Genomic DNA, 26,975 nt, shown 5'->3' with positions numbered 1-26,975 from the left:
AGCGTTGCAGCATAATGACAGTAAACCAGCCATTAAGTCCTGATGGGAGAGTTGCAGTATAATGACAGTTAAACCAGCCATTAAGTCCTGATGGGAGCGTTGCAGTATAATGACAGTTAAACCAGCCATTGATCCTGATGGGAGCGTTGCAGCATAATGACAGTAAACCAGCCATTAAGTCCTGATGGGAGCGTTGCAGCATAATGACAGTTAAACCAGCCATTGATCCTGATGGGAGAGTTGCAGTATAATGACAGTAAACCAGCCATTAAGTCCTGATGGGAGCGTTGCAGCATAATGACAGTAAACCAGCCATTGATCCTGATGGGAGCGTTGCAGCATAATGACAGTAAACCAGCCATTAAGTCCTGATGGGAGCGTTGCAGCATAATGACAGTAAACCAGCCATTAAGTCCTGATGGGAGCGTTGCAGTATAATGACAGTAAACCAGCCATTGATCCTGATGGGAGCGTTGCAGCATAATGACAGTAAACCAGCCATTGATCCTGATGGGAGTGTTGCAGCATAATGACAGTAAACCAGCCATTGATCCTGATGGGAGTGTTGCAGCATAATGACAGTAAACCAGCCATTGATCCTGATGGGAGTGTTGCAGCATAATGACAGTAAACCAGCCATTGATCCTGATGGGAGTGTTGCAGCATAATGACAGTAAACCAGCCATTGATCCTGATGGGAGCGTTGCAGCATAATGACAGTAAACCAGCCATTGATCCTGATGGGAGTGTTGCAGCATAATGACAGTTAAACCAGCCATTGATCCTGATGGGAGAGTTGCAGCATAATGACAGTAAACCAGCCATTGATCCTGATGGGAGCGTTGCAGCATAATGACAGTAAACCAGCCATTGATCCTGATGGGAGCGTTGCAGCATAATGACAGTAAACCAGCCATTGATCCTGATGGGAGAGTTGCAGCATAATGACAGTAAACCAGCCATTAAGTCCTGATGGGAGCGTTGCAGCATAATGACAGTAAACCAGCCATTGATCCTGATGGGAGCGTTGCAGCATAATGACAGTAAACCAGCCATTGATCCTGATGGGAGCGTTGCAGTATAATGACAGTAAACCAGCCATTGATCCTGATGGGAGAGTTGCAGCATAATGACAGTAAACCAGCCATTGATCCTGATGGGAGCGTTGCAGTATAATGACAGTAAACCAGCCATTGATCCTGATGGGAGCGTTGCAGCATAATGACAGTAAACCAGCCATTGATCCTGATGGGAGCGTTGCAGCATAATGACAGTAAACCAGCCATTGATCCTGATGGGAGCGTTGCAGCATAATGACAGTAAACCAGCCATTGATCCTGATGGGAGAGTTGCAGTATAATGTTGACAGTAAACCAGCCATTGATCCTGATGGGAGAGTTGCAGTATAATGATGGTTAAATGAGAGAGACATCTTCTATTGAGGTAGATGAAGGATTCTGAACCTCTTAGCATGATTCAAGTTTTGGGGTTTTAGTGTAATATGGAGAAGGGGATACTCCTTGGTTAACACGGTGGTTATATAGGGAGGGACACAGTGGTTATATAGGGAGGGACACAGTGGTTATATAGGGAGGGACACAGTGGTTATATAGGGAGGGACACAGTGGTTATATAGGGAGGGACACAGTGGTTATATAGGGAGGGACATGGTGGTTATATAGGGAGGGACACAGTGGTTATATAGGGAGGGACATGGTGGTTATATATAGGAGGGACATGGTGGTTATATAGGGAGGGACATGGTGGTTATATAGGGAGGGACACAGTGGTTATATAGGGAGGGACATGGTGGTTATATATAGGAGGGACATGGTGGTTATATAGGGAGGGACATGGTGGTTATATAGGGAGGGACACAGTGGTTATATAGGGAGGGACATGGTGGTTATATATAGGAGGGACATGGTGGTTATATAGGGAGGGACATGGTGGTTATATAGGGAGGGACACAGTGGTTATATAGGGAGGGACATGGTGGTTATATAGGGAGGGACACAGTGGTTACATAGGGAGGGACACAGTGGTTATATAGGGAGGGACATGGTGGTTATATAGGGAGGGACACAGTGGTTATATAGGGAGGGACATGGTGGTTATATATAGGAGGGACATGGTGGTTATATAGGGAGGGACACGGTGGTTATATAGGGAGGGGCACAGTGGTTATATAAGAGGGGACATGGTGGTTAAATAGGGAGGGACATGGTGGTTATATAGGGAGGGACACAGTGGTTATATAGGGAGGGACACAGTGGTTATATAGGGACACAGTGGTTATATAGGAACACAGTGGTTATATAGGGACACAGTGGTTATATAGGGACACAGTGGTTATATAGGGAGGGACACAGTGGTTATATAGGGACACAGTGGTTATATAGGGAGGGACACAGTGGTTATATAGGGACACGTGGTTATATAGGGAGGGACACGGTGGTTATATAGGGAGGGACACAGTGGTTATATAGGGAGGGATACAGTGGTTATATAGGGAGGGGCACAGTGGTTATATAGGGAGGGACACAGTGGTTATATAGGGAGGGATACAGTGGTTATATAGGGAGGGACACAGTGGTTATATAGGGACACAGTGGTTATATAGGGACACAGTGGTTATATAGGGACACAGTGGTTATATAGGGACACAGTGGTTATATAGGGAGGGACACAGTGGTTATATAGGGACACAGTGGTTATATAGGGAGGGACACAGTGGTTATATAGGGAGGGACACGGTGGTTATATAGGGAGGGACACAGTGGTTATATAGGGAGGGATACAGTGGTTATATAGGGAGGGACACAGTGGTTATATAGGGACACAGTGGTTATATAGGGACACAGTGGTTATATAGGGAGGGACACAGTGGTTATATAGGGACACGTGGTTATATAGGGAGGGACACGGTGGTTATATAGGGAGGGACACAGTGGTTATATAGGGAGGGATACAGTGGTTATATAGGGAGGGACACAGTGGTTATATAGGGACACAGTGGTTATATAGGGACACAGTGGTTATATAGGGACACAGTGGTTATATAGGGAGGGACCAAGTGGTTATATAGGGACACAGTGGTTATATAGGGAGGGACACAGTAGTTATATAGGGACACAGTGGTTATATAGGGAGGGACACAGTGGTTATATAGGGACACAGTGGTTATATAGGGAGGGACACAGTGGTTATATAGGGAGGGACACAGTGGTTATATAGGGAGGGGCACAGTGGTTATATACGGAGGGGCACAGTGGTTATATAGGGACACGGTGGTTATATAGGGACACAGTGGTTATATAGGGAGGGACACAGTGGTTATATAGGGAGGGACACAGTGGTTATATAGGGAGGGACACAGTGGTTATATAGGGAGGGACACAGTGGTTATATAGGGACACAGTGGTAATATAGGGAGGAGACAGTGGTTATAAAGGGAGGGACACGGTGGTTATATAGGGACACAGTGGTTATATAGGGACACAGTGGTTATATAGGGACACAGTGGTTATATAGGGACACAGTGGTTATATAGGGAGGGACACAGTGGTTATATAGGGACACAGTGGTTATATAGGGAGGGACACAGTGGTTATATAGGGACACAGTGGTTATATAGGGAGGGACACAGTGGTTATATAGGGAGGGACACAGTGGTTACATAGGGAGGGGCACAGTGGTTATATAGGGAGGGGCACAGTGGTTATATAGGGACACGGTGGTTATATAGGGACACGGTGGTTATATAGGGAGGGACACAGTGGTTATATAGGGAGGGACACAGTGGTTATATAGGGAGGGACACAGTGGTTATATAGGGAGGGACACAGTGGTTATATAGGGAGGGGTACAGTGGTTATATACGGAGGGGCACAGTGGTTATATAGGGACACGGTGGTTATATAGGGACACAGTGGTTATATAGGGAGGGACACAGTGGTTATATAGGGAGGGACACAGTGGTTATATAGGGAGGGACACAGTGGTTATATAGGGAGGGACACAGTGGTTATATAGGGAGGGACACAGTGGTTATATAGGGACACAGTGGTAATATAGGGAGGGAGACAGTGGTTATAAAGGGAGGGACACGGTGGTTATATAGGGACACAGTGGTTATATAGGGACACAGTGGTTATATAGGGACACAGTGGTTATATAGGGACACAGTGGTTATATAGGGAGGGACACAGTGGTTATATAGGGACACAGTGGTTATATAGGGAGGGACACAGTGGTTATATAGGGACACAGTGGTTATATAGGGAGGGACACAGTGGTTATATAGGGAGGGACACAGTGGTTACATAGGGAGGGGCACAGTGGTTATATAGGGAGGGGCACAGTGGTTATATAGGGACACGGTGGTTATATAGGGACACGGTGGTTATATAGGGAGGGACACAGTGGTTATATAGGGAGGGACACAGTGGTTATATAGGGAGGGACACAGTGGTTATATAGGGACACATTGGTTATATAGGGAGGGACACAGTGGTTATATAGGGACACAGTGGTAATATAGGGCGGGAGACAGTGGTTATATAGGGAGGGACACAGTGGTTATATAGGGAGGGACACAGTGGTTATATAGGGAGGGGCACAGTGGTTATATAGGGAGGGGCACAGTGGTTATATAGGGACACGGTGGTTATATAGGGACACGGTGGTTATATAGGGAGGGACACAGTGGTTATATAGGGAGGGACACAGTGGTTATATAGGGAGGGACACAGTGGTTATATAGGGACACAGTGGTAATATAGGGAGGGAGACAGTGGTTATATAGGGAGGGACACAGTGGTTATATAGGGACACGGTGGTTATATAGGGACACGGTGGATATATAGGGACACAGTGGTTATATAGGGACACAGTGGTTATATAGGGACACAGTGGTTATATAGGGACAAAGTGGTTACATAGGGAGGGACACAGTGGTTATGTAGGGACACAGTGGTTATATAGGGAGGGACACGGTGGTTATATAGGGACACAGTGGTTATATAAGGACACAGTGGTTACATAGGGAGGGACACAGTGGTTATATAGGGACACGGTGGTTATATAGGGAGGGACACAGTGGTTATATAGGGACACAGTGGTTATATAGGGAGGGACACAGTGGTTATATAGGGACACAGTGGTAATATAGGGAGGGAGACAGTGGTTATATAGGGAGGGACACAGTGGTTATACAGGGACACGGTGGTTATATAGGGACACGGTGGATATATAGGGACATAGTGGTTATATAGGGACACAGTGGTTATATAGGGACACAGTGGTTATATAGGGAGGGACACGGTGGTTATATAGGGACACAGTGGTTATATAAGGACACAGTGGTTACATAGGGAGGGACACAGTGGTTATATAGGGACACAGTGGTTATATAGGGAGGGACACAGTGGTTATGTAGGGACACAGTGGTTATATAGGGAGGGACACAGTGGTTACATAGGGACACAGTGGTTATATAGGGAGGGACACAGTGGTTATATAGGGAGGGACACAGTGGTTATATAGGGACACAGTGGTAATATAGGGAGGGAGACAGTGGTTATAAAGGGAGGGACACGGTGGTTATATAGGGACACAGTGGTTATATAGGGACACAGTGGTTATATAGGGACACAGTGGTTATATAGGGACACAGTGGTTATATAGGGAGGGACACAGTGGTTATATAGGGACACAGTGGTTATATAGGGAGGGACACAGTGGTTATATAGGGACACAGTGGTTATATAGGGAGGGACACAGTGGTTATATAGGGAGGGACACAGTGGTTACATAGGGAGGGGCACAGTGGTTATATAGGGAGGGGCACAGTGGTTATATAGGGACACGGTGGTTATATAGGGACACGGTGGTTATATAGGGAGGGACACAGTGGTTATATAGGGAGGGACACAGTGGTTATATAGGGAGGGACACAGTGGTTATATAGGGAGGGACACAGTGGTTATATAGGGAGGGGTACAGTGGTTATATACGGAGGGGCACAGTGGTTATATAGGGACACGGTGGTTATATAGGGACACAGTGGTTATATAGGGAGGGACACAGTGGTTATATAGGGAGGGACACAGTGGTTATATAGGGAGGGACACAGTGGTTATATAGGGAGGGACACAGTGGTTATATAGGGAGGGACACAGTGGTTATATAGGGACACAGTGGTAATATAGGGAGGGAGACAGTGGTTATAAAGGGAGGGACACGGTGGTTATATAGGGACACAGTGGTTATATAGGGACACAGTGGTTATATAGGGACACAGTGGTTATATAGGGACACAGTGGTTATATAGGGAGGGACACAGTGGTTATATAGGGACACAGTGGTTATATAGGGAGGGACACAGTGGTTATATAGGGACACAGTGGTTATATAGGGAGGGACACAGTGGTTATATAGGGAGGGACACAGTGGTTACATAGGGAGGGGCACAGTGGTTATATAGGGAGGGGCACAGTGGTTATATAGGGACACGGTGGTTATATAGGGACACGGTGGTTATATAGGGAGGGACACAGTGGTTATATAGGGAGGGACACAGTGGTTATATAGGGAGGGACACAGTGGTTATATAGGGACACATTGGTTATATAGGGAGGGACACAGTGGTTATATAGGGCGGGAGACAGTGGTTATATAGGGAGGGACACAGTGGTTATATAGGGAGGGACACAGTGGTTATATAGGGAGGGGCACAGTGGTTATATAGGGAGGGGCACAGTGGTTATATAGGGACACGGTGGTTATATAGGGACACGGTGGTTATATAGGGAGGGACACAGTGGTTATATAGGGAGGGACACAGTGGTTATATAGGGAGGGACACAGTGGTTATATAGGGACACAGTGGTAATATAGGGAGGGAGACAGTGGTTATATAGGGAGGGACACAGTGGTTATATAGGGACACGGTGGTTATATAGGGACACGGTGGATATATAGGGACACAGTGGTTATATAGGGACACAGTGGTTATATAGGGACACAGTGGTTATATAGGGACAAAGTGGTTACATAGGGAGGGACACAGTGGTTATGTAGGGACACAGTGGTTATATAGGGAGGGACACGGTGGTTATATAGGGACACAGTGGTTATATAAGGACACAGTGGTTACATAGGGAGGGACACAGTGGTTATATAGGGACACGGTGGTTATATAGGGAGGGACACAGTGGTTATATAGGGACACAGTGGTTATATAGGGAGGGACACAGTGGTTATATAGGGACACAGTGGTAATATAGGGAGGGAGACAGTGGTTATATAGGGAGGGACACAGTGGTTATACAGGGACACGGTGGTTATATAGGGACACGGTGGATATATAGGGACATAGTGGTTATATAGGGACACAGTGGTTATATAGGGACACAGTGGTTATATAGGGAGGGACACGGTGGTTATATAGGGACACAGTGGTTATATAAGGACACAGTGGTTACATAGGGAGGGACACAGTGGTTATATAGGGACACAGTGGTTATATAGGGAGGGACACAGTGGTTATGTAGGGACACAGTGGTTATATAGGGAGGGACACAGTGGTTACATAGGGACACAGTGGTTATATAGGGAGGGACACAGTGGTTATATAGGAAGGGACACAGTGGTTATATACGGACACGGTGGTTATATTGGGACACGGTGGTTATATAGGGAGGGACAGAGTGGTTATTTAGGGACACAGTGGTTATGTAGGGACACAGTGGTTATATAGGGAGGGACACAGTGGTTACATAGGGACACAGTGGTTATATAGGGAGGGACACATTGGTTATATAGGAAGGGACACAGTGGTTATATAGGAAGGGACACGGTGGTTATATTGGGACACGGTGGTTATATAGGGAGGGACAGAGTGGTTATATAGGGACACAGTGGTTATATAGGGACAGTGGTTATATAGGGACACAGTGGTTATATAGGGACACAGTGGTCATATAGGGACACAGTGGTCATATAGGGACACAGTGGTTATATAGGGAGGGACACAGTGGTTATATAGGGAGGGACACAATGGTTATATAGGGACACAGTGGTTATATAGGGACACAGTGGTTATATAGGGACACAGTGGTTATATAGGGACACAGTGGTTATATAGGGAGTGACACAGTGGTTATATAGGGAGTGACACAGTGGTTATATTGGGAGGGACACAGTGGTTATATTGGGAGGGACACAGTGGTTATATTGGGAGGGACACAGTGGTTATATTGGGACACGGTGGTTATATAGGGAGGGACACAGTGGTGATATAGGGAGGGACACAGTGGTTATATAGGGATGGACACAGTGGTTATATATGGAGGGACATGGTGGTTATATAGGGAGGGACACGGTGGTAATATAGGGAGGGACACAGTGGTTATATAGGGAGGGACACATTGGTTATATATGGACACGGTGATTATATAGGGACACGGTGGTTATATAGGGACACAGTGGTAATATAGGGAGGGACACAGTGGTTATATAGGGAGGGACACATTGGTTATATATGGACACGGTGGTTATATAGGGACACGGTGGTTATATAGGGACACAGTGGTTATATAGGGACACAGTGGTTATATAGGGACACGGTGGTTATATAGGGACACAGTGTTTATATAGGGAGGGACATGGTGGTTGTATAGGGAGGGACACAGTGGTTATATAGGGAGGGACACAGTGGTTATATAGGGACACAGTGGATATATAGGGATTGACACGGTGGTTATATAGGGAGGGACACAGTGGTTATATAGGGAGGGACACACTGGTTATATAGGGACACATTGGTTATATAGGGACACAGTGGTTATTTAGGGAGGGACATGGTGTTTATATAGGGAGGGACATGGTGGTTATATAGGGAGGAACACAGTGGTTATATAGGGACACAGTGGTTATATAGGGAGGGACACAGTGGTTATATAGGGAGGGACACAGTGGTTATATAGGGACACAGTGGTTATATAGGGACACAGTGGTTATATAGGGACACGGTGGTTATATAGGGACACAGTGGTTATATAGGGAGGGACATGGTGGTTATATAGGGAGGGACACAGTGGTTATATAGGGAGGGACACAGTGGTTATATAGGGAGGGACATGGTGGTTATATAGGGAGGGACACAGTGGTTATATATGGAGGTACACAGTGGTTATATTGGGAGGGACACGGTGGTTATATAGGGACACAGTGGTTAAATAGGGACACGGTGGTTATATAGGGACACAGTGGTTATATAGGGAGTGACACAGTGGTTATATAGGGAGGGACACAGTGGCTATATAGGGAGGGACACAGTGGTTATATAGGGAGGGACACAGTGGTTATATAGGGACACAGTGGTTATATAGGGAGGGACATGGTGGTTATATAGGGAGGGACACAGTGGTTATATAGGGAGGGACACAGTGGTTATATAGGGAGGGACACAGTGGTTATATAGGGAGGGGCATGGTGGTTATATAGGGAGGGACATGGTGGTTATATAGGGAGGGACACAGTGGTTATATAGGGAGGGACATGGTGGTTATATAGGGAGGGACATGGTGGTTATATAGGGACACAGTGGTTATATAGGGACACATTGGTTATATAGGGACACAGTGGTTATATAGGGAGGGACATGGTGGTTATATAGTGAGGGACACAGTGGTTATATAGGGAGGGACACAGTGGTTATATAGGGACACAGTGGATATATAGGGATTGACACGGTGTTATATAGGGAGGGACACAGTGGTTATATAGGGAGGGACACAGTAGTTATATAGGGAGGGAAACACTGGTTATATAGGGACACATTGGTTATATAGGGACACAGTGGTTATATAGGGAGGGACACGGTGGTTATATAGGGACACAGTGGTTATATAAGGACACAGTGGTTACATAGGGAGGGACACAGTGGTTATATAGGGACACAGTGGTTATATAGGGAGGGACACAGTGGTTATGTAGGGACACAGTGGTTATATAGGGAGGGACACAGTGGTTACATAGGGACACAGTGGTTATATAGGGAGGGACACAGTGGTTATATAGGAAGGGACACAGTGGTTATATACGGACACGGTGGTTATATTGGGACACGGTGGTTATATAGGGAGGGACAGAGTGGTTATTTAGGGACACAGTGGTTATGTAGGGACACAGTGGTTATATAGGGAGGGACACAGTGGTTACATAGGGACACAGTGGTTATATAGGGAGGGACACATTGGTTATATAGGAAGGGACACAGTGGTTATATAGGGACACGGTGGTTATATTGGGACACGGTGGTTATATAGGGAGGGACAGAGTGGTTATATAGGGACACAGTGGTTATATAGGGACAGTGGTTATATAGGGACACAGTGGTTATATAGGGACACAGTGGTTATATAGGGACACAGTGGTCATATAGGGACACAGTGGTCATATAGGGACACAGTGGTTATATAGGGAGGGACACAGTGGTTATATAGGGAGGGACACAATGGTTATATAGGGACACAGTGGTTATATAGGGACACAGTGGTTATATAGGGACACAGTGGTTATATAGGGACACAGTGGTTATATAGGGAGTGACACAGTGGTTATATAGGGAGTGACACAGTGGTTATATTGGGAGAGACACAGTGGTTATATTGGGAGGGACACAGTGGTTATATTGGGAGGGACACAGTGGTTATATTGGGACACGGTGGTTATATAGGGAGGGACACAGTGGTTATATAGGGAGGGACACAGTGGTTATATAGGGAGGGACACAGTGGTTATATATGGAGGGACATGGTGGTTATATAGGGAGGGACACGGTGGTAATATAGGGAGGGACACAGTGGTTATATAGGGAGGGACACATTGGTTATATATGGACACGGTGATTATATAGGGACACGATGGTTATATAGGGACACAGTGGTAATATAGGGAGGGACACAGTGGTTATATAGGGAGGGACACATTGGTTATATATGGACACGGTGGTTATATAGGGACACGGTGGTTATATAGGGACACAGTGGTTATATAGGGACACAGTGGTTATATAGGGACACGGTGGTTATATAGGGACACAGTGTTTATATAGGGAGGGACATGGTGGTTGTATAGTGAGGGACACGGTGGTTATATAGGGAGGGACACAGTGGTTATATAGGGACACAGTGGATATATAGGGATTGACACGGTGGTTATATAGGGAGGGACACAGTGGTTATATAGGGAGGGACACACTGGTTATATAGGGACACATTGGTTATATAGGGACACAGTGGTTATTTAGGGAGGGACATGGTGTTTATATAGGGAGGGACATGGTGGTTATATAGGGAGGAACACAGTGGTTATATAGGGACACAGTGGTTATATAGGGAGGGACACAGTGGTTATATAGGGAGGGACACAGTGGTTATATAGGGACACAGTGGTTATATAGGGACACAGTGGTTATATAGGGACACGGTGGTTATATAGGGACACAGTGGTTATATAGGGAGGGACATGGTGGTTATATAGGGAGGGACACAGTGGTTATATAGGGAGGGACACAGTGGTTATATAGGGAGGGACATGGTGGTTATATAGGGAGGGACACAGTGGTTATATATGGAGGGACACACAGTGGTTATATATGGAGGTACACAGTGGTTATATTGGGAGGGACACGGTGGTTATATAGGGACACAGTGGTTAAATAGGGACACGGTGGTTATATAGGGACACGGTGGTTATATAGGGAGGGACACAGTGGTTATATAGGGACACAGTGGTTATATAGGGAGGGACACAGTGGTTATATAGGGACACAGTGGTAATATAGGGAGGGAGACAGTGGTTATATAGGGAGGGACACAGTGGTTATACAGGGACACGGTGGTTATATAGGGACACGGTGGATATATAGGGACATAGTGGTTATATAGGGACACAGTGGTTATATAGGGACACAGTGGTTATATAGGGAGGGACACGGTGGTTATATAGGGACACAGTGGTTATATAAGGACACAGTGGTTACATAGGGAGGGACACAGTGGTTATATAGGGACACAGTGGTTATATAGGGAGGGACACAGTGGTTATGTAGGGACACAGTGGTTATATAGGGAGGGACACAGTGGTTACATAGGGACACAGTGGTTATATAGGGAGGGACACAGTGGTTATATAGGGAGGGACACAGTGGTTATATAGGGACACAGTGGTAATATAGGGAGGGAGACAGTGGTTATAAAGGGAGGGACACGGTGGTTATATAGGGACACAGTGGTTATATAGGGACACAGTGGTTATATAGGGACACAGTGGTTATATAGGGACACAGTGGTTATATAGGGAGGGACACAGTGGTTATATAGGGACACAGTGGTTATATAGGGAGGGACACAGTGGTTATATAGGGACACAGTGGTTATATAGGGAGGGACACAGTGGTTATATAGGGAGGGACACAGTGGTTACATAGGGAGGGGCACAGTGGTTATATAGGGAGGGGCACAGTGGTTATATAGGGACACGGTGGTTATATAGGGACACGGTGGTTATATAGGGAGGGACACAGTGGTTATATAGGGAGGGACACAGTGGTTATATAGGGAGGGACACAGTGGTTATATAGGGAGGGACACAGTGGTTATATAGGGAGGGGTACAGTGGTTATATACGGAGGGGCACAGTGGTTATATAGGGACACGGTGGTTATATAGGGACACAGTGGTTATATAGGGAGGGACACAGTGGTTATATAGGGAGGGACACAGTGGTTATATAGGGAGGGACACAGTGGTTATATAGGGAGGGACACAGTGGTTATATAGGGAGGGACACAGTGGTTATATAGGGACACAGTGGTAATATAGGGAGGGAGACAGTGGTTATAAAGGGAGGGACACGGTGGTTATATAGGGACACAGTGGTTATATAGGGACACAGTGGTTATATAGGGACACAGTGGTTATATAGGGACACAGTGGTTATATAGGGAGGGACACAGTGGTTATATAGGGACACAGTGGTTATATAGGGAGGGACACAGTGGTTATATAGGGACACAGTGGTTATATAGGGAGGGACACAGTGGTTATATAGGGAGGGACACAGTGGTTACATAGGGAGGGGCACAGTGGTTATATAGGGAGGGGCACAGTGGTTATATAGGGACACGGTGGTTATATAGGGACACGGTGGTTATATAGGGAGGGACACAGTGGTTATATAGGGAGGGACACAGTGGTTATATAGGGAGGGACACAGTGGTTATATAGGGACACATTGGTTATATAGGGAGGGACACAGTGGTTATATAGGGACACAGTGGTAATATAGGGCGGGAGACAGTGGTTATATAGGGAGGGACACAGTGGTTATATAGGGAGGGACACAGTGGTTATATAGGGAGGGGCACAGTGGTTATATAGGGAGGGGCACAGTGGTTATATAGGGACACGGTGGTTATATAGGGACACGGTGGTTATATAGGGAGGGACACAGTGGTTATATAGGGAGGGACACAGTGGTTATATAGGGAGGGACACAGTGGTTATATAGGGACACAGTGGTAATATAGGGAGGGAGACAGTGGTTATATAGGGAGGGACACAGTGGTTATATAGGGACACGGTGGTTATATAGGGACACGGTGGATATATAGGGACACAGTGGTTATATAGGGACACAGTGGTTATATAGGGACACAGTGGTTATATAGGGACAAAGTGGTTACATAGGGAGGGACACAGTGGTTATGTAGGGACACAGTGGTTATATAGGGAGGGACACGGTGGTTATATAGGGACACAGTGGTTATATAAGGACACAGTGGTTACATAGGGAGGGACACAGTGGTTATATAGGGACACGGTGGTTATATAGGGAGGGACACAGTGGTTATATAGGGACACAGTGGTTATATAGGGAGGGACACAGTGGTTATATAGGGACACAGTGGTAATATAGGGAGGGAGACAGTGGTTATATAGGGAGGGACACAGTGGTTATACAGGGACACGGTGGTTATATAGGGACACGGTGGATATATAGGGACATAGTGGTTATATAGGGACACAGTGGTTATATAGGGACACAGTGGTTATATAGGGAGGGACACGGTGGTTATATAGGGACACAGTGGTTATATAAGGACACAGTGGTTACATAGGGAGGGACACAGTGGTTATATAGGGACACAGTGGTTATATAGGGAGGGACACAGTGGTTATGTAGGGACACAGTGGTTATATAGGGAGGGACACAGTGGTTACATAGGGACACAGTGGTTATATAGGGAGGGACACAGTGGTTATATAGGAAGGGACACAGTGGTTATATACGGACACGGTGGTTATATTGGGACACGGTGGTTATATAGGGAGGGACAGAGTGGTTATTTAGGGACACAGTTGTTATGTAGGGACACAGTGGTTATATAGGGAGGGACACAGTGGTTACATAGGGACACAGTGGTTATATAGGGAGGGACACATTGGTTATATAGGAAGGGACACAGTGGTTATATAGGAAGGGACACGGTGGTTATATTGGGACACGGTGGTTATATAGGGAGGGACAGAGTGGTTATATAGGGACACAGTGGTTATATAGGGACAGTGGTTATATAGGGACACAGTGGTTATATAGGGACACAGTGGTCATATAGGGACACAGTGGTCATATAGGGACACAGTGGTTATATAGGGAGGGACACAGTGGTTATATAGGGAGGGACACAATGGTTATATAGGGACACAGTGGTTATATAGGGACACAGTGGTTATATAGGGACACAGTGGTTATATAGGGACACAGTGGTTATATAGGGAGTGACACAGTGGTTATATAGGGAGTGACACAGTGGTTATATTGGGAGGGACACAGTGGTTATATTGGGAGGGACACAGTGGTTATATTGGGAGGGACACAGTGGTTATATTGGGACACGGTGGTTATATAGGGAGGGACACAGTGGTTATATAGGGAGGGACACAGTGGTTATATAGGGAGGGACACAGTGGTTATATATGGAGGGACATGGTGGTTATATAGGGAGGGACACGGTGGTAATATAGGGAGGGACACAGTGGTTATATAGGGAGGGACACATTGGTTATATATGGACACGGTGATTATATAGGGACACGGTGGTTATATAGGGACACAGTGGTAATATAGGGAGGGACACAGTGGTTATATAGGGAGGGACACATTGGTTATATATGGACACGGTGGTTATATAGGGACACGGTGGTTATATAGGGACACAGTGGTTATATAGGGACACAGTGGTTATATAGGGACACGGTGGTTATATAGGGACACAGTGTTTATATAGGGAGGGACATGGTGGTTGTATAGGGAGGGACACAGTGGTTATATAGGGAGGGACACAGTGGTTATATAGGGACACAGTGGATATATAGGGATTGACACGGTGGTTATATAGGGAGGGACACAGTGGTTATATAGGGAGGGACACACTGGTTATATAGGGACACATTGGTTATATAGGGACACAGTGGTTATTTAGGGAGGGACATGGTGTTTATATAGGGAGGGACATGGTGGTTATATAGGGAGGAACACAGTGGTTATATAGGGACACAGTGGTTATATAGGGAGGGACACAGTGGTTATATAGGGAGGGACACAGTGGTTATATAGGGACACAGTGGTTATATAGGGACACAGTGGTTATATAGGGACACGGTGGTTATATAGGGACACAGTGGTTATATAGGGAGGGACATGGTGGTTATATAGGGAGGGACACAGTGGTTATATAGGGAGGGACACAGTGGTTATATAGGGAGGGACATGGTGGTTATATAGGGAGGGACACAGTGGTTATATATGGAGGTACACAGTGGTTATATTGGGAGGGACACGGTGGTTATATAGGGACACAGTGGTTAAATAGGGACACGGTGGTTATATAGGGACACAGTGGTTATATAGGGAGTGACACAGTGGTTATATAGGGAGGGACACAGTGGCTATATAGGGAGGGACACAGTGGTTATATAGGGAGGGACACAGTGGTTATATAGGGACACAGTGGTTATATAGGGAGGGACATGGTGGTTATATAGGGAGGGACACAGTGGTTATATAGGGAGGGACACAGTGGTTATATAGGGAGGGACACAGTGGTTATATAGGGAGGGGCATGGTGGTTATATAGGGAGGGACATGGTGGTTATATAGGGAGGGACACAGTGGTTATATAGGGAGGGACATGGTGGTTATATAGGGAGGGACATGGTGGTTATATAGGGACACAGTGGTTATATAGGGACACATTGGTTATATAGGGACACAGTGGTTATATAGGGAGGGACATGGTGGTTATATAGTGAGGGACACAGTGGTTATATAGGGAGGGACACAGTGGTTATATAGGGACACAGTGGATATATAGGGATTGACACGGTGTTATATAGGGAGGGACACAGTGGTTATATAGGGAGGGACACAGTAGTTATATAGGGAGGGAAACACTGGTTATATAGGGACACATTGGTTATATAGGGACACAGTGGTTATATAGGGAGGGACACGGTGGTTATATAGGGACACAGTGGTTATATAAGGACACAGTGGTTACATAGGGAGGGACACAGTGGTTATATAGGGACACAGTGGTTATATAGGGAGGGACACAGTGGTTATGTAGGGACACAGTGGTTATATAGGGAGGGACACAGTGGTTATATAGGAAGGGACACAGTGGTTATATACGGACACGGTGGTTATATTGGGACACGGTGGTTATATAGGGAGGGACAGAGTGGTTATTTAGGGACACAGTGGTTATGTAGGGACACAGTGGTTATATAGGGAGGGACACAGTGGTTACATAGGGACACAGTGGTTATATAGGGAGGGACACATTGGTTATATAGGAAGGGACACAGTGGTTATATAGGGACACGGTGGTTATATTGGGACACGGTGGTTATATAGGGAGGGACAGAGTGGTTATATAGGGACACAGTGGTTATATAGGGACAGTGGTTATATAGGGACACAGTGGTTATATAGGGACACAGTGGTTATATAGGGACACAGTGGTCATATAGGGACACAGTGGTCATATAGGGACACAGTGGTTATATAGGGAGGGACACAGTGGTTATATAGGGAGGGACACAATGGTTATATAGGGACACAGTGGTTATATAGGGACACAGTGGTTATATAGGGACACAGTGGTTATATAGGGACACAGTGGTTATATAGGGAGTGACACAGTGGTTATATAGGGAGTGACACAGTGGTTATATTGGGAGAGACACAGTGGTTATATTGGGAGGGACACAGTGGTTATATTGGGAGGGACACAGTGGTTATATTGGGACACGGTGGTTATATAGGGAGGGACACAGTGGTTATATAGGGAGGGACACAGTGGTTATATAGGGAGGGACACAGTGGTTATATATGGAGGGACATGGTGGTTATATAGGGAGGGACACGGTGGTAATATAGGGAGGGACACAGTGGTTATATAGGGAGGGACACATTGGTTATATATGGACACGGTGATTATATAGGGACACGATGGTTATATAGGGACACAGTGGTAATATAGGGAGGGACACAGTGGTTATATAGGGAGGGACACATTGGTTATATATGGACACGGTGGTTATATAGGGACACGGTGGTTATATAGGGACACAGTGGTTATATAGGGACACAGTGGTTATATAGGGACACGGTGGTTATATAGGGACACAGTGTTTATATAGGGAGGGACATGGTGGTTGTATAGTGAGGGACACGGTGGTTATATAGGGAGGGACACAGTGGTTATATAGGGACACAGTGGATATATAGGGATTGACACGGTGGTTATATAGGGAGGGACACAGTGGTTATATAGGGAGGGACACACTGGTTATATAGGGACACATTGGTTATATAGGGACACAGTGGTTATTTAGGGAGGGACATGGTGTTTATATAGGGAGGGACATGGTGGTTATATAGGGAGGAACACAGTGGTTATATAGGGACACAGTGGTTATATAGGGAGGGACACAGTGGTTATATAGGGAGGGACACAGTGGTTATATAGGGACACAGTGGTTATATAGGGACACAGTGGTTATATAGGGACACGGTGGTTATATAGGGACACAGTGGTTATATAGGGAGGGACATGGTGGTTATATAGGGAGGGACACAGTGGTTATATAGGGAGGGACACAGTGGTTATATAGGGAGGGACATGGTGGTTATATAGGGAGGGACACAGTGGTTATATATGGAGGGACACACAGTGGTTATATATGGAGGTACACAGTGGTTATATTGGGAGGGACACGGTGGTTATATAGGGACACAGTGGTTAAATAGGGACACGGTGGTTATATAGGGACACAGTGGTTATATAGGGAGTGACACAGTGGTTATATAGGGAGGGACACAGTGGCTATATAGGGAGGGACACAGTGGTTATATAGGGAGGGACACAGTGGTTATATAGGGACACAGTGGTTATATAGGGAGGGACATGGTGGTTATATAGGGAGGGACACAGTGGTTATATAGGGAGGGACACAGTGGTTATATAGGGAGGGACACAGTGGTTATATAGGGAGGGGCATGGTGGTTATATAGGGAGGGACATGGTGGTTATATAGGGAGGGACACGGTGGTTATATAGGGAGGGACACAGTGGTTATATAGGGAGGGACATGGTGGTTATATAGGGAGGGACATGGTGGTTATATAGGGACACAGTGGTTATATAGGGACACATTGGTTATATAGGGACACAGTGGTTATATAGGGAGGGACATGGTGGTTATATAGTGAGGGACACAGTGGTTATATAGGGAGGGACACAGTGGTTATATAGGGACACAGTGGATATATAGGGATTGACACGGTGTTATATAGGGAGGGACACAGTGGTTATATAGGGAGGGACACAGTAGTTATATAGGGAGGGAAACACTGGTTATATAGGGACACATTGGTTATATAGGGACACAGTGGTTATATAGGGAGGGACATGGTGGTTATATAGGGAGGGACACAGTGGTTATATAGGTAGTGACACAGTGGTTATATAGGGACACGGTGGTTATATTGTCACACAGTGGTTTTATAGGGAGGGACACAGTGGTTATATAGGGAGGGACACAGTGGTTATATAGGGACACAGTGGTTATATAGGGACACAGTGGTTATATAGGGACACAGTGGTTATATAGGGACACGATGGTTATATAGGGAGGGACACAGTGGTTAAATTGGGACACGGTGGTTATATTGGGACACGGTGGTTATATAGGGACACAGTGGTTATAAAGGGAGGGACACAGTGGTTATAAAGGGAGGGACACAGTGGTTATATAGAGACACGGTGGTTATATAGGAAAGACACAGTGGTTATATAGGGACACAGTGGTTATATAGGGACAGGGTGGTTATATAGGGAGGAACACAGTGGTTATATAGGGAGGGACACAGTGGTTATATAGGGAGGGACACATTGGTTATATAGGGAGGGACACGGTGGTTATATAGGGACACAGTGGTTATATAGGGACACAGTGGTTATATAGGGACACGGTGGTTATATAGGGAGGGACACAGTGTTATATAGGGAGGGACGCAGTGGTTATATAGGGAGGGACACAGTTGTTACATAGGGAGGGACATAGTGGTTTTATAGGGACACAGTGGTTATATAGGGAGGGACATGGTGTTTATATAGGGAGGGATACAGTGGTTATATAGGGAGGGACACAGTGGTTATATAGGGAGGGACACAGTGGTTATATAGGGAGGGACATGGTGGTTATATAGGGAGGGACACAGTGGTTATATATGGAGGGACACACAGTGGTTATATATGGAGGTACACAGTGGTTATATAGGGAGGGACACGGTGGTTATATAGGGACACAGTGGTTAAATAGGGACACGGTGGTTATATAGGGACACAGTGGTTATATAGGGAGTGACACGGTGGTTATATAGGGAGTGACACAGTGGTTATATATGGAGGGACATGGTGGTTATATTGGGAGGGACATGGTGGTTATATAGGGACACAGTGGTTATGTAGGGACACAGTGGTTATATAGGGACACAGTGGTTATATAGGGAGGGACACAGTGGTTATATTGGGACACGGCGGTTATATTGGGACACGGTGGTTATATAGGAAGGACACGGTGGTTATATAGGAAAGTCACAGTGGTTATATAGGGACACAGTGGTTATATAGGGACAGGGTGGTTATATAGGGAGGAACACAGTGGTTATATAGGGAGGGACACAGTGGTTATATAGGTAGGGACACATTGGTTATATAGGGAGGGACACGGTGGTTATATAGGGACACAGTGGTTATATAGGGACACGGTGGTTATATAGGGACATGTTGGTTATATAGGGAGGGACACAGTGTTATATAGGGAGGGACGCAGTGGTTATATAGGGAGGGACACAGTTGTTACATAGGGAGGGACATAGTGGTTTTATAGGGACACAGTGGTTATATAGGGAGGGACATGGTGGTTATATAGGGAGGGACACAGTGGTTATATAGGGAGGGACACAGTGGTTATATAGGGAGGGACATGGTGGTTATATAGGGAGGGACACAGTGGTTATATATGGAGGGACACACAGTGGTTATATATGGAGGTACACAGTGGTTATATAGGGAGGGACACGGTGGTTATATAGGGACACAGTGGTTAAATAGGGACACAGTGGTTAAATAGGGACACGGTGGTTATATAGGGACACAGTGGTTAAATAGGGACACAGTGGTTATATAGGGACACAGTGGTTATATAGGGACAGGGTGGTTATATAGGGAGGAACACAGTGGTTATATAGGGAGGGACACAGTGGTTATATAGGGAGGGACACATTGGTTATATAGGCAGGGACATGGTGGTTATATAGGGACACAGTGGTTATATAGGGACAATGTGGTTATATAGGGACACGGTGGTTAAATAGGGAGGGACACAGTGTTATATAGGGAGGGACGCAGTGGTTATATAGGGAGGGACACAGTTGTTACATAGTGAGGGACATAGTGGTTATATAGGGACACAGTGGTTATATAGGGAGGGACATGGTGGTTATATAGGGAGGGACACAGTGGTTATATAGGGAGGGACACAGTGGTTATATAGGGACACAGTGGTTATATAGGGAGGGACATGGTGGTTATATAGGGAGGGACACAGTGGTTATATAGGGAGGGACACAGTGGTTATATAGGGAGGGACACAGTGGTTATATAGGGAGGGACACAGTTGTTATATAGGGAGGGACATGGTGGTTATATAGGGAGGGACACAGTTGTTATATAGGGAGGGACACAGTTGTTATATAGGGAGGGACATGGTGGTTATATAGGGACACAGTGGTTATATAGGGACACATTGGTTATATAGGGACACAGTGGTTATATATGGAGGGACATGGTGGTTATATAGTGAGGGACACAGTGGTTATATAGGGAGGGACACAGTGGTTATATAGGGACACAGTGGATATATAGGGATTGACACGGTGGTTATATAGGGAGGGACACAGTGGTTATATAGGGAGGGACACAGTAGTTATATAGGGAGGGACACACTGGTTATATAGGGACACATTGGTTATATAGGGACACAGTGGTTATATAGGGAGGGACATGGTGTTTATATAGGGAGGGACATGGTGGTTATATAGGGAGGGACACAGTATTATATAGGGACACAGTGGTTATATAGTGAGGGACACAGTGGTTATATAGGGAGGGACACAGTGGTTATATAGGGACACAGTGGTTATATAGGGACACAGTGGTTATATAGGGACACGGTGGTTATATGGGGACACGGTGGTTATATGGGGACACAGTGGTTATATAGGGACACGGTGGTTATATAGGGACACGGCTATCGGAAAGTAAAGGAAAGCTGGAGGTAATTGTGTTAATTGGATGTCAAGGGAGAATAGAATGTAGTTGATTCTGTTTGAGGCAGTGCTGTTCTGACACACCTTGCGAGAGGTGTAGTGGGGGTGTTGTCCCAGCTTTGCATCCATACTCTCCAGGCAGACGGTGTCTGTCACCTTCCCCACAGAGAGACAGGCCTCATCCAGTACAGAGATGAAGCCTTTATGGGGCTGTTCCACCAGGTCCACGATGATCTGGTTGTTAAAGTAGTCAATCTGGGAACACATGGGGGGAGAGGAACTGTTAAACGTTTGTTTATGAATATTGCATGTGCGGGGTGGTGTGTTTTTGGAGTGTGTATGTTTGGAGAGAGAGGGGGTGGGGAGAGAGAGAACAGGGAGAGAAAGACTGTGTGTGTGTGTGTGTCAGTCTATCTGTGTGTGTCAGGGCCCATGTGTTTGCTTGCTTGTGCGTGTACGCCACTCAATTGCTGCCAGATACCCTCTTTCCGGTACTCACATGCTGCCAGATTGTACCCTCTCTCCGGTACTCACATAACGCCAGATGATACCCTCTCTCTGGTACTCACATGCTGCCAGATGATACCCTCAATCCGGTACTCACATAACGCCAGATGATACTATCTCTCCGGTACTCACATAACGCCAGATGATACTATCTCTCCGGTACTCACATAATGCCAGATTGTACCCTCTCTCCGGTACTCACATAACGCCAGATGATACCCTCAATCCGGTACTCACATGCTGCCAGATGATACCCTCAATCCGGTACTCACATGCTGCCAGATGATACCCTCAATCCGGTACTCACATGCTGCCAGATGATACTATCTCTCCGGTACTCACATGCTGCCAGATGATACTATCTCTCCGGTACTCACATGCTGCCAGATGATACCCTCTCTCCGGTACTCACATGCTGCCAGATGATACCCTCTCTCCGGTACTCACATGCTGCCAGATTATACCCTCTCTCCGGTACTCACATGCTGCCAGATTATACCCTCTCTCTGGTACTCACAGGCTGCCAGATGATACTATCTCTCCGGTACTCACATGCTGCCAGATGCTACTATCCCTCTGGTACTCACATGCTGCCAGATGATACCCTCAATCCGGTACTCACATGCTGCCAGATTATACCCTCTCTCTGGTACTGACATGCTGCCAGATTATACCCTCTCTCCGGTACTCACAGGCTGCCAGATGATACTATCTCTCTGGTACTCACATGCTGCCAGATGATACCCTCTCTCTTGTACTCGTCTTGTTCCTGGCAAAGGATCAGCTGGATGAAGAGCTGCTGCAGCTTCTCATTACAGTAGTTGATGCAGAACTGCTCAAAGCTGAACAACAACGACACACGAACACAGGTGTTAATATGACACAACCGATCATGTAGTCACAGCATGGCTATGTTACATTTTGATGATATAATATATATCATATATTTCCTAAATGTATAAAATACAGATATTGATAGAAAGATACATACATATGTTCAAATACTGGAATAACTGGAGAAGATGGAGAAGGTACATAGATCAATACAGATACCGTTACTAACCTGTTGTTGTCGAAGATCTCAAAGCCGTAAATATCCAGCACTCCAATAACTGTGTTTTTCCCATGAAGCACTGGGTTGTAGTCTTTCACCTCAATAACAGCGTTGATACGGCCTACAATCCAATCAAATAGTGTCTCATAGAGAGCCTAAAAAGACAGATAAAGAGAGAGAGAGAGACAGAGACAGAGAGAGACACAGAGACAGACAGGGAGACAGACAGACAGAGAGAGAGAGAGAGAGAGAGAGAGAGAGAGAGAGAGGGAGAGAGAGAGATGTGACCCGAAATAACATGAGAAAATAACATGAGAAAAAGATGTGAGAAGGCTGACACTATGTTACACACTACACAACAATGAGTCAACATTAGATGGGGCTTGTAAGGTTTGAAGACAGATAGATAGTCTTGTATTGATGTGTCCAGCCCAGCACCTTGGTGAAAGCATCCCGGCCGAAGCAGGCCTCCTTCTCAGAATGTCCCTTCTCTATGACTTCTCCGCTCCCGGTGGCCACAGTCCGGTACAGCAGGCTCTTGGTCACGTTGTCTGGCTCTGTGCTGGTCAGCTCAGCGATGTGACTCACGTCCCCCGTCCCCACCACCAGGACACTCTCTCTGTCTGTCTCAAACTGCAGGTTACCCTGGGGAGAGTCAGACATCTTGCTGTTATAACATGATGTGTCACACCCTTAAACAAGAACAAGGGATATACTTGTAAAAAGTATTTTTATTGTGTAAGTTTCAGTTGCACTGCCGTTACCAAGGCAACTCTGTGGTGTATACCAAACGTTATTTAAATCTCTTATGTTAGTCATGCTAAGGTCTTGTAGTTGTATTGAACCATTCAGGTAACCTTTAGCTTGTATGACCAATAGAAGTGTTGACCAACCAGGATGAGGATGGTCCCCAGGATTCTGTAGATGGAGTGAATCTCCTCCTCTGAAAGCCAATCACGTTCAGGGCACTGAGCACTGAGCGTTGTGGCTGTACCTGTCGTTGTAGGACGTCTTGAGACAAAGAAAGAGAGATGTCGTTATTTACCCCCACACATGCTGAAGGTGGGCTACCATAATGTAATCGTCATTCAGTAGAACCAGTAGATGGGGGGGGGGGGCACTCACAGTGGCGACAGCTCCATCTCTGGTGCACACATAGTCGGCAGGATCATTGTGCAGGTGAAGGGACTTTAACATGTCATCTGTGCCTCCCCGTAGTAACTACGGAGACACACAACACACAGTGTAGAAAAAGATGGATGTAGCATGAATATTTATGAGGACAGAAATAGAAGAACTTTTCAAAACTCCATTATTTTCCCCGGATCAGATTCGGGCATCATTAAAGTCATCGTCACTTCTACTTATAACTGGATCAGATTCGGCCATCATTAAAGTCATCGTCACTTCTACTTATAACCGGATCAGATTCGGGCATCATTAAAGTCATCGTCACTTCTACTTATAACCGGATCAGATTCGGCCATCATTAAAGTCATCGTCATTTCTACTTATAACCGGATCAGATTCGGGCATCATTAAAGTCATCGTCATTTCTACTTATAACCGGATCAGATTCGGGCATCATTAAAGTCATCGTCACTTCTACTTATAACCGGATCAGATTCGGGCATCATTAAAGTCATCGTCACTTCTACTTATAACCGGATCAGATTCGGGCATCATTAAAGTCATCGTCACTTCTACTTATAACCGGATCAGATTCGGCCATCATTAAAGTCATCGTCACTTCTACTTATAACCGGATCAGATTCGGGCATCATTAAAGTCATCGTCACTTCTACTTATAACCGGATCAGATTCGGGCATCATTAAAGTCATCGTCACTTCTACTTACAACCGGATCAGATTCGGGCATCATTAAAGTCATCGTCACTTCTACTTATAACCGGATCAGATTCGGGCATCATTAAAGTCATCGTCACTTCTACTTATAACCGGATCAGATTCGGGCATCATTAAAGTCATCGTCACTTCTACTTATAACCGGATCAGATTCGGCCATCATTAAAGTCATCGTCACTTCTACTTATAACCGGATCAGATTCGGCCATCATTAAAGTCATCGTCACTTCTACTTACAACCGGATCAGATTCGGGCATCATTAAAGTCATCGTCACTTCTACTTATAACCGGATCAAATCCAAATCAAATCAAATTTTATTTGTCACATACACATGGTTAGCAGATGTTAATGCGAGTGTAGCGAAATGCTTGTGCTTCTAGTTCCGACAATGCAGTAATAAACAACAAGTAATCTAACTAACAATTCCAAAACTACTGTCTTATACACAAGGGGATAAGGGGAACAAGGGGTGTAAGGTGGTAAAGAATATGTACATAAAGACATGTGAATGAGTGATGGTACAGAGCAGCATAGGCAAGATACAGTAGATGGTATCGAGTACAGTATATACATATGAGATGAGTATGTAAACAAAGTGGCATAGTTAAAGTGGATAGTGATACATGTATTACATAAAGATGCAGTAGATGATATAGAGTACAGTATATACAGTGCCTTGCGAAAGTATTCGGCCCCCCCTTGAACTTTGCGACCTTTTGCCACATTTCAGGCTTCAAACATAAAGATATAAAACTGTATTTTTTGTGAAGAATCAACAAGTGGGACAAAATCATGAAGTGGAACAACATTTATTGGATATTTCAAACTTTTTTAACAAATCAAAAACTGAAAAATTGGGCGTGCAAAATTATTCAGCCCCTTTACTTTCAGTGCAGCAAACTCTCTCCAGAAGTTCAGTGAGGATCTCTGAATGAATCAATGTTGACCTAAATGACTAATGATGAGGGCCCTCACCTCCTCCCTGTAGACCGTCTCGTCGTTGTTGGTAAACAAGCCTACCACTGTTGTGTCGTCCGCAAACTTGATGATTGAGTTGGAGGCGTGCGTAGCCACGTAGTCGTGGGTGAACAGGGAGTACAGGAGAGGGCTCAGAACGCACCCTTGTGGGGCCCCAGTGTTGAGGATCAGCGGGGTGGAGATGTTGTTGCCTACCCTCACCACCTGGGGGTGGCCCGTCAGGAAGTCCAGTACCCAGTTGCACAGGGCGCGGTCGAGACCCAGGGTCTCGAGCTAGATGACGAGCTTGGAGGGTACTATGGTGTTGAATGCCGAGCTGTAGTCGATGAACAGCATTCTCACATAGATATTCCTCTTGTCCAGATGGGTTAGGGCAGTGTGCAGTGTGGTTGAGATTGTATCGTCTGTGGACCTATTTGGGCGGTAAGCAAATTGGAGTGGGTCTAGGGTGTCAGGTAGGGTGGAGGTGAAATGGTCCTTGACTAGTCTCTCAAAGCACTTCATGATGACGGAAGTGAGTGCTACGGGGCGGTAGTCGTTTAGCTCAGTTACCTTAGCTTTCTTGGGAACAGGAACAATGGTGGCCCTCTTGA

At 45.7% G+C, this 26,975-nt stretch overlaps 1 pseudogene; it reads right to left on the bottom strand.

The window, feature by feature from the left end:
- LOC135551639 (unconventional myosin-Ig-like) overlaps positions 1–26,975 on the bottom strand; it is a 170,390-nt pseudogene that overhangs the window by 88,460 nt on the left and 54,955 nt on the right.

This window comes from Oncorhynchus masou, chromosome 13 (assembly GCF_036934945.1).
Source record: "Oncorhynchus masou masou isolate Uvic2021 chromosome 13, UVic_Omas_1.1, whole genome shotgun sequence".
NCBI classification, from domain to species: Eukaryota; Metazoa; Chordata; class Actinopteri; order Salmoniformes; family Salmonidae; genus Oncorhynchus; species Oncorhynchus masou.
Note: the sequence above shows the minus strand (reverse complement) of the source record. Positions and strands in the feature narration are given on the sequence as shown.